This window comes from Corvus hawaiiensis, chromosome 7, assembly GCF_020740725.1.
Source record: "Corvus hawaiiensis isolate bCorHaw1 chromosome 7, bCorHaw1.pri.cur, whole genome shotgun sequence".
Lineage (NCBI taxonomy): Eukaryota > Metazoa > Chordata > Aves > Passeriformes > Corvidae > Corvus > Corvus hawaiiensis.
Genome location: NC_063219.1, coordinates 8,948,757 through 8,958,871, shown reverse-complemented (window position 1 = coordinate 8,958,871; position 10,115 = coordinate 8,948,757). Strand labels below are relative to the sequence as shown.

General features: G+C 38.3%; 1 protein-coding gene across 1 annotated transcript in view; it reads left to right on the top strand.

Moving 5' to 3' along the window:
- Window positions 1–1,533: 1,533 nt before the first annotated feature.
- The window catches only part of COL5A2 (collagen type V alpha 2 chain), a 134,676-nt gene continuing 126,094 nt past the window's right edge, over window positions 1,534–10,115 (top strand). Inside the window, exon 1 of the mRNA XM_048308700.1 lies at window positions 1,534–1,603. The gene's annotated coding sequence lies outside the window, so the exon portion shown is untranslated. The remainder of the gene's footprint in view (window positions 1,604–10,115) is intronic.

The window sequence follows — 10,115 nt, the reverse complement described above, 5'->3', positions numbered from 1 at the left end:
TTTAAATTAGTTGACTAAATCTGTGCCTCTTACTGGGTTCTTCATGTGGCAGTTCATTTCCTTGTCCCTGCCATGAGCTTGTGTTGGATGAGGTCGGGCACTGAGCAAACCAGGCAGGCATCACCTGGCTGGCTCTTGACTCTGTGTGCCAGCAGTGTGACCCTTCTCTGGCACTGCACAGATTGCCATGCTCAGCCTGATTTAATTTACCCGTTTGCAAAGATTTTATTTTGGAAAAGAAATCTGACCATGCTGATACGTGGAACAATGTGTTGACAAAACCTCTGTATTGCACTGTGGGAAGTTAGTGATCTGTTTGCAGAAATGGACAACCCAAGTAAAGTATGCAGCTGTGACATAAAATTTTTAAAAGTATAAAAACCTACCAGGAATATAGCAGACATTAGATTAAGACTTAGTTCTCATACAGCATTTTCAATAATAACCCTTAATTGAAAACCAGTTACAGAAAATGACGTTTTATTACATGTACTCCCTCAGCATGGATAATGAGGCCTTGGGAGCTGTGGGTTCACCACTACCGGGTTTCTGTAACCATGGCATCAGTGTTGGCTCCCCACATTTTGAGGAGGTAATGGATTTCAGCAATATGCTTCTATAAGACAGCTTTGTCCAGTCCATCAACAGAGTTCTTTTCAGCGGTTCCATAAACTCTATCTCAGTTTAAAATACCTTGTAATTTACTCTATCAAACAGCATGATTTCTTATAAGAAGTAAAACTGAATGTTTTTATATTTCATAAACTATGAAAATGTATAATTTTCTTTGTATTTTTCTAATTTTGGGAATTCATCATAAGTGTTGTACATTGGCAGACAAGCAACCTGAGATTTAGAATCATGGAATGATTAAATCCAAGTTAATGAAGGTATTTATCTACCTATCTTAAGATTCACGTCAGATGTCTAAGGGCAGATCTAAAAGACATTTAAACAGACAATAAAATGCTGTTATTTGAACGGTTTTTTACTCCGCCCTCTGAAAGACTTTATAAACTGAGAAATGCCAATTTTAGTTTTGTTCTGGTTTTGAACACAGTATGAGTGCCATTGTTCAGGCTGTACCAGTCACCTGCTCTTGCACAGAACCTGCCCAGGTCTGTGTGGGCAGCCAGGCTGTACCTGGGCATTCCATTGATGTCAGGTTTGGGTTTTAGTCCAACTGTTTCTGGCCATAGCCCAGCCTCAGTTGCTGGGCTATCCTGTCCACATTGCAGACAAAATCCTGTCAAATAAAGCCAGATTTAAGATTGTACCGTGTTCCATGTAAAACACAATATCCATCTGCTGGGACAAAGTTCAGCAATCACAATGATGGGTTTATTGTGTGGTATAAAAGGAGCAGGTCTCCTGATCCAAGTCCTGAAAGTTGTCTTGTATGCATAAACATGTCTATGCAACAATCATTACACAGGGGAAGGCACAGTTGTTTGAAAACAGAATGTGTAATTTTTAAAATATAATGTTGTAACTGGAAATTTTTATCAGCAGATTTGATCTACTTGGCAAGAAAGAGCTATTTTGATGAAAAAGATTGGATCTGAGTGATGGAGTCTTTATTCTGAAGGAGAGATTGCATGCAGTAAGTAGCAGAAATATTTTGTGATTCTTATTATATTCTTAAAATATTTAAGACTCCATCAGAGTGTGCAGTAGAAATGGTTTTATTGAGGCTGAGTTACTCATGTTTAATACTACCAGCTTCTGGAAAGGCTAGAGCTCAATTTCTGTAAAAGGTTAGCTGCCTTACATTGTTAACATTAATTTGGCTTTTTCCCCCCCTTTTCCAGTTAAAATTAACTACTTGAACACGTTTAACAAAATATTGCTCTATGACTTCACTGAGCTGAATCCAAGGGCACTGATGCCTTTCTGTATTTATGGTACGTACTGTATTCTTCCAGCTTTCACTTCCATGTGGTGGTGGATGAAAGAGAAGAGTCACTGATCTCAAGTAAAAACAGCTCTCAATGGCACTTAAAAATAAAGATCTGAATGTTGTATTAAAAAGCTGCATTTCATGTATTCCACTGTTAAATGGGGCTTTCTGTGCTAAACCCTACCCTTTAAAAATTTGTTCTTTTTTAAACACTAGAGGTTACTTGAGAGATTGTTTTTTTCAAATAGGGTAATGTCTTAGCAAACCTATGCCTGAAAGGTGTGTCTTTTTAAGAATAATTAACTGCTGAGAAAAGACAGCTTTGAAAAGGTATAGCAACCAATTATGGCAAAATGTTAATTAAAAAGCTGGCTTTGCATTTGCAGCTGATTACGTTTCTGTGATTATTTCTCACAGCAGCCAAGAAATAGGTGCTCACTTGTTAGCAAAAAGAAATCTTAATGACAGTTGTGAATCATCCAGGTTGCTAAGAGGTTAACTCACAAACCAGGTGGTACTAGGTGGAGTTGAAAAAGTGTGCCAGGTAGTGTAGGAGCTTTTCTTCTGACCAGCAGTCAGAAGAAACCTTCTCCAGTAGCGCACAGCTGTGTCAGCTGGAGGTTCAGGGTAGGTGAATTGTAGCCTTCACTAAGATCTTGAGGAAGTAACCCTTGAATGTGGTGTTTCTGACCTGGACTTCTAAATGTGCAACATCTTAAATGAAAGAACAAAATGGATCAACAGTCAAGTGGAGGAGTTGATCTCTTTGCGTTCCTGAGAAGTGAGTAAGGTAGCTTCATTGCTTAGGTACTTTGCTTGCTTTAAAAACAACAACAACAAAAAACCCCATCAAACCAAAATTCTACACTAATCCCCCCCTCAAAAAATCCAAAAACCTACCACCTGAGTATATATATCTGTTAACCCGATTTTTGAGATGTTTGCCCTCATAGAGCTTATATGTGACAGAGTATCTGCCGTTTCAAATCTTGCCTGCATGTATAGACAAAAATGAAAATTGGTAGGTATTAACTAGAGCAGTAATAGAAATTGCTAAAACATTTCCTTTTATCTTTCTGAAATAACCATAAAGAGCTCTGCTGCAAAATTCTACTTTTTTTTTTTTTTTTTTTTTGGGATTTCTACTTATGTGATAGGACGGGACCACTTGGTAAAAATTACCAAATCCTCTAGATTCCAGAAATCTAGAGGAATGTGGGTGGTGTTGCCACCAAGGCAAGATAACTGAAAATATCAGTTCTGACCTGGTGTATCTTTACTTGAACCAACAGAACTCTTCAGAGATGTCAGTTACTGTTGTGATAAATCTTGAGGAGGGAAATTTTCATTGTTTTCCGTTAAAATTTTTGAGAACAGGGTCTTACAGGCCAACTCCTGAAGTTTATGAATTAGAGATGTGACACACAAAACCCCACAGGCAAATTCCCTGTGCCTCTGGGGCTGGTAAATCAGCCAGTGTTTAGAACACTAAGGAATCGGTGGTAAAAACTATAAAATCAGTAACTAGTAACATTTTTTTTGTATGTGCCAGCATTCGTGGCACAAAAAATGTGACCAGTTTTTCAAAGGGTGATCTAAAATGCCTCTTTGAGTTCCTCTGTGCAGGCATGTGTGGTGTTACTGAACTGTGTTTACCCAACAAAATGATTTTACAGGTGTGATATTTTGGATCAAAATAACATACCTGTTTATATAGAGTTTTGTAAGTCATAAAGGTATAATTGGGCATTTTATATGAGCAGTATCTAAGAATGGTTGTGTTTTAATAATTCTGAAAACAGTAAAGCTTGCACAAATTGTTTGCATTAGCCTTTGAAGTCTGTTTTCTTAACATCTTGAATTCTGCTTTGGCTTCCTGGCTTTGTGACAGAGATGCTCCCTGGAATGATTAAAGAATGGTAGCAACTACACTTGGGCGCAGGTGCTTCACTGAATCCTGTTTTTGGTACATGGTTCTTACGGCTTCCACAAAAACTGTAATTTAAAATTGGCAGAATGAAGAAGTCTCATTTGTAACATCAGTCACAGTAATGTAGTCCTTGCAACTTCTGCCTGCTAGAAAACTTGTAGAGTTAAAATTGTATGAATTTGTTCTGTATTTCTCTAAAATTGAGCAAAAAAATCTAAACTTTATGCTCATAAAGCTTGAATTCATGTGCTTTTGTTCCCTCTCTCCTCTCATAGGAATTTTAATTTAACAGGCACTTAAAGCATTGAAGTAAGTCACTGTAGGACTGATGCTTTTCCATGCTGCACAGATGTGTGGGGTTTTTTCTTAGCTGTGATTCTCATCAGGTAGTTTGGATTCTTTACTAAGTTATGTAGCAGAAGGGAAAAGAGAAGAGGCTTGTTAAAAGGGAGTTTAAGACCAAATGATACATGGGAAAGGAGAAGAAAAACTTTGTTATCTCTCTAAAAAAGTATTGGGTTTTTTTTTTCATACAACCATTTCCTCCATATTTGTTAGACTATAATTTTCACATAAATTTCATGTTTTATTGAAAAACATGTTTTTTTGGTTTTGGGAAATTTTATTCTAAAAAAAAAATAAGGTTTTGTGTTTTTAACTAGGTGACTTATTTCAAAAGCACTTCTAAATTCTACTGGGTTTTATGAGGAAGATTTTCACAGCTGTATAGTGAGGTATTCCCATTCAAATTCAGCTGTAGTGGAACACTGAACTCCTATTCTTTGAAAACTTCCCAGAGTACATCAGAGTATTGGGAAAGGGCTGCATGGCTACCTGCAAGCTTGTGCAATGACTGGAACATTCAGAAAGCAGCTTCATTTGTAGCTTCTAAAAGCACTGTATGGGAAAATGAATAATAAATTGTGGTGAAGGATCTAACACTGTTTTAATAATTACACTGATGAAAAATTATGAGAGAACTTGTAAAGAGAGGAACAGCCAAAAGAAACCTCTAGCAACAACAAAATTCCAAACCAACTGAAATGCTGATTTCGGTGTTCTATAGTTTTAATAAAGAAGTAAATGCATGCACCCCACACCCCCAAAAAAACCCAACCCAAAAACAACTCAAACCTGAGGGTCTATAGTGTTATAAACCCATGATATGCTATTTTTAATGCAAATGTGAAAACTCACAGTGGCCAAATCATGAGTTCCCCAGTTTAATAAATGTATAAGTCAACAGAATATACTTCCTAAAACTCTGCAGTCCAATTGCTCTTTTTAGATTAAGCTGAAAAACCAAAAAATTTGCCTGTTATTAAGGGGTTTGTTTTCACAGTGGGTTAAACTGTTACCAGACTATTTCCCTGAACATCCTTGGAAAAGTGAAATTTAATAGATGTTCTAGAGTGTATTTTTGGGGTGAAAAAGTTTTATAAATACTCCATGCCTGTAGGACAAGAATAGTGCAAAATTAGAAAGGCGGAGAGGGGAATGCAGTAGTGAACACAATGCCAAATCCCAAAGAAGCAGTGCCTGCCCCACGCCCCTTCTTGGCAGTGGTATGGGAACTGTTGTCACCTTGAGGTGCTTATCGCTTACTGGGTGACATTTGCTGACAACTAATTTTACAGTAATTGGAAGAAAAATTTTAAAAAGGCACTTGTAAATGACTCTAATTCCCTTCTTATATGCTATGTATTAGTAATCTAACTCTCAGAGTTAAGCTGTGAATTAAGTGCCTTTGATGTAACGCATCGAAAACCCATATGGGCAGTGGTCTCAGGGTTTTCTGATGTCTGGCACTTTGCCCTGGCTCAAATTTCCACAGATACTCTAGAGAGGAGTAAAAGGACACCTTTCCCTCAGTCTGTAAAAAGCTGATGGAGCATCGCTTGGGTATGAAAGACAAAGACCTGTCTATGAATTATTCAGTGGAAACTATATGGGAGAAATTAATACTGTAGGTATGACTCTCCTTCTGCTGGGTATTGGCAGTAGTTCCAGGTTATTGCTGTGCAGAAGTGCTGTATGTTACTGACAGAGGGGAAACTTCAAGGCCCCATGCAGGTCTGGAATATTGCTTCAGAAAAGCAGTAGAAAAATTCAGTCATGTCAGACCAAGTAAAACGGTAATGAAGGAACTGTAACAGGAACAACAAAAACATTTGCAGTGTCTGCCTTCCTGGTCCTCCCTTGCTACTCTTCCCTTTTGCTCCTGAGCCTCTGGTAGCAGTCAGTACTTCTTGGTTTTGTTTGTGAATGGCTGCTCATGTTCTAATTAACTTACTGAGGAAAAAAAAGAAAACCAAAACCCTCCAGGAATTAGGATGAACAGTTCCCACAGACAGCAAGAGTGGAGTTTAAAAAGGAGGGCTGGAGAGGACTTCGACAATTCCTGTCCTGACCTCCTTAATGCTTTATCTGAAGTTGTATCTGAGTTTTTGTTCAACAGTTTGGGCAAAGATTGATTTATGACACATCCAGTTTTCATCTAAAGCTGCACTGAAGTTGTGAATGGGTAGGATAGGATTTGCTTTTGTGAAGGCATTATAAAAATAGCACTGTTTGGAAGCAATTTGAAGAGTCCCTGCAACATGAACAGCACACTATAAAGGCTTTCTGATTTGTAAAATATTTTCTGCTCCATCAGACTTAACCCTTTGGTGACTGTAGACATGTAACTGCTGACAAGTTACATACATACAGTGATGTGATCTAGCAGTAGACAAGCCAAGAAGGACATAAAGTTAAGATATTATAAACTCATATATACTGGTATTCCAAGGATGTGAGGATAGATTATTCATCCAAGTAGCATACTGCAGATTAAATGTCCTAAATATTTGTGGGTTTTTACTAAACATTATATAAATAGATATCATATTTACATATATGCATAGAATTGAAATACATGTGTGTTTCATGCTTTAGGTACATTTTTCATTAATATTAACTGGGTTTGCAGTCTGGAAAATATTTGGACTTAAAGTGTTAACAAACACTGTCCCAAGAGCACTTTCTCTCTCATAAAAGAGAGAGCTTTTATGTAAGTTGGAAGTGCCTTGCTGTTTATCTATAAGTGCATTCATAAAAGGGACATTACAGGTAGGTGTGTAAAACAGCGTCTGCAAGAAGTTTGTGGCCAGCTCAAGCTGCAAACTTTTATCTGTGCCTAGGGATGTCACTTCTTGTAACAACACTGAAAGGACTTTGCTCTAAAACTTTGATTTCTCAATTGCATTTTTAATACAAATAAAAGATGTGTCTTGCCTGGAAGTAGCTGATAAGATTATTATTCTTAGATTCATGTTGTCTGAGCTGCTCTTGAATTGAAGTCCACTGCAATTTCCCTTGTAGCTTTAAAAGAAAAGTGAACTGTTGGTTTGTGTTTCCTTAAAATTCTGTGTGAACTGTGCCAGCTGAGGAGATGATTGCTGAATATTCCAGTTGCCCCAGGCAGCTGAGGCTGCTGCCTCAGCAGTTATCCCAAGCCAAGTAGTTTGTCTTTGTGGTCAGTGAGCTATGGCTTATTTCTCTTTTCCAGTATATTTTGGACTTTAATGTACAGCTTTTTCTATTCCTTTTTCCTTAAAAAATCATGAATTGCAGTGTTACTGAGCTGAGAAGAAGAATGGCTGGTGTCCCAATAAATGCAAGGTGGCTGAGGCTGGCAGGGTGTTCCTCCAGGGCCAGTGTGGGGAAAGGGAGCTGCAGGCAGTGCAAGTGCTCCAGACACAGTGCAGCATGGAGAGGGCTTGGATGAAGAGCAGTTTACTGCGTGTCTGGATAATCTACATTGAGGAGGGCGTCTTTCTCCATTGAGATGTTGTTTTTCTATGTGATCGGGTAGATTGTCTTCTCTGGCTGGAAAGCAGAAGGCAGAAAACCACAGTATATTAGAGCAAGTCAGAGGTTTCGGGTTCTACAAGCAGGAAAACATACATTTCTGGAGGAGCATATCTTATTGCATAAGCTCTGCTTAGCAGCTAAAGGAGAAAGCAAGCACTTTCTCCAGGCTAACACCCACTCATGACATGCCTTTTGCTCCAATCTGAGAAGCTCATGAAATAGCCATTTACTTTGTACAAGTTTTCCATGTGAGCTGAAAGAATAGCTCAGCTTTATGATTGCAGCTATTACTTTCATCCAGTGTCAAAGCTGAGTTCCAGAAAAGTCTGTGTTTAGTCTCCACCGAATGAAAAAAAAGTTCCCTGCTCCTACTGAAAACTCTCTCATCTTTTCCAAATAGCTTCTGTGTGAAACAGAAGATGTGTCTGAGCAGTAGAGGTGGCAACAGTTATGCTATGCTTTGGCTACGACTGGAATTTGCAGAGAAGTGCTCTCTGTCTGGAAACCAGGCTAAATATCCCTTCCCTTGAGTAACATGCCCATGAAAAAGGCAGGATAACAGAAGGAAACCATGTCGCCTGTGTCTGTGCTCCCTGCTTAGGGATGCACATGAGCAAAGCCGTAAAAGAACAAAGCCTGAGTGAACTTCAAAGTGCTTTCCTTTTATGAAATGTTTCCTGCTTTATGTACTAGCTATTCCTCTTTCTTTATATACCACTAAACCACTTGGTGGAAGATATTTAATCAGGAAAAAAAAATATTGCACCTTCAATTTTGATTTTTATTTTATGTTAGTTTGTAAGATTAGAAGTGCAAGCATTTTAGAATTAAGATTCTTTAGAGTTTTAAAAAAACATTAATTCAGTGTGATTTTTGTTATTTGGAAGTAGTAATGAGAATTGCCATATGGTTGTGAAAAGATTTTTAGGTTATTCTGGTCTAAAAACTGGAATCAAAACTGCATTGTGTCCTTACTGTTCTTCATACTTGTACAGAAGCAATATATGAAGCTGTTGTCTTAGAGAGGTGGGAGTTTTCCACATACCTCCATCAGGTACAAATAGATCTGCAAAGAACAAAGCAGAGGAAATCAGTCTCTGGTTCTCAGTGCTCTTTAACAGCTTTAGCGTATGACATGCAAGGTCTCCGTCTGCTTTTCAGAAGAGAGGAATTGGTTACGGCAGCGCCCTGGCCGGATTCCAGCAGGGAACTCCAGAGCTCCATCTGCCAACTCCCTCCTGCGGTTACAGATGGGTAACTCTTGCCTAAATAAAGCATCCAGCCACTGCAGGCTCTCTCCTGTGCACAAGTACATGCAGTATGCACAGTTTAAGTGTCTTCATGCATATATCTAAAGAATCTTGTTATTATGATAACACAGCAACTTCTCACTGTTGGGTGTTACTTGGCATGGATGTTTGACCCCCATCAAATTCTCTGAAATGCTGAATTATTTTCTTCTTTTTTTTCCCCGTCATCTTTGAGCATGATTTTGGCTTTAGAGAAATTTTTTACTCTCTATCAAGTTCAATACTGAAGAGGAAATTGGTAGAAATTTCTTTTGTAACAACGTCTAGAAGTATCAAGTGCAAAATGAAGTACTATTATATAGGAGTTGGGAATCTCTGTGAGGGAAGGCAGAGAAGGCTTGGCATCTCTCAGACTGAGGATACTGGAAGGAGGGAAACTTCTCTCTCCATCCAAGAGTAGGATTTAGGTTTTGCAGCAGACTTTGACTTTTGAAGACAAGCTTCAAAGAGGCAGTCATTGTAGTTTTACCTACAGGAAGTCTTTATATTGCTTCTCATGCAGAAATCAAGATGTGTGCCTTTAGCAAGATGTGACTGAGCATCTTTTCCAGCCCTGGATCTTTGCTTTGTTTTGCTTCTTCTAAACTGGCTCCTTTGAACAAGAGACAATATGAAGGAAACTACACAACAGCCTCCCAGGAAGGACAGTGTTTGTTTTAGTGAAACGAGAAAAAGAGGTGCCGTTCAACAGAGGCACCTGATTTGAAAGACATTTGCAGACAGTGGCACAAGGCAGTATTAGTATGACATGATGAACATCCTGAGTCAACAGTTGCATTGCCTTTTCATTTTTGCTGTCTGCAAACCAGAGAATTTAAGCCAATTTATCCTGACCATTAGTGTTATATACATGGTATATGCAGGCATTTTCTGATTCCAAGAGAAGTAACGAACATCTTTATTTGATGCTGAAAGTATATTTAAGATTACTGTTTCAATGTATGTTTCTATTTTAACAGAAACATAACCATTATAGAACCAAACCTATGCTGGTGCTTCTACAGTCTTTGTAGTTAAGTGAGGGAAAATGAAGTTCCTTATCTCTAGTTTTCAATAGATTTTGTTTTCCCATTTCCCCAAGGTTTAAGAAAGCAATTGCTCTTTGGCAGTCAAATTTGCA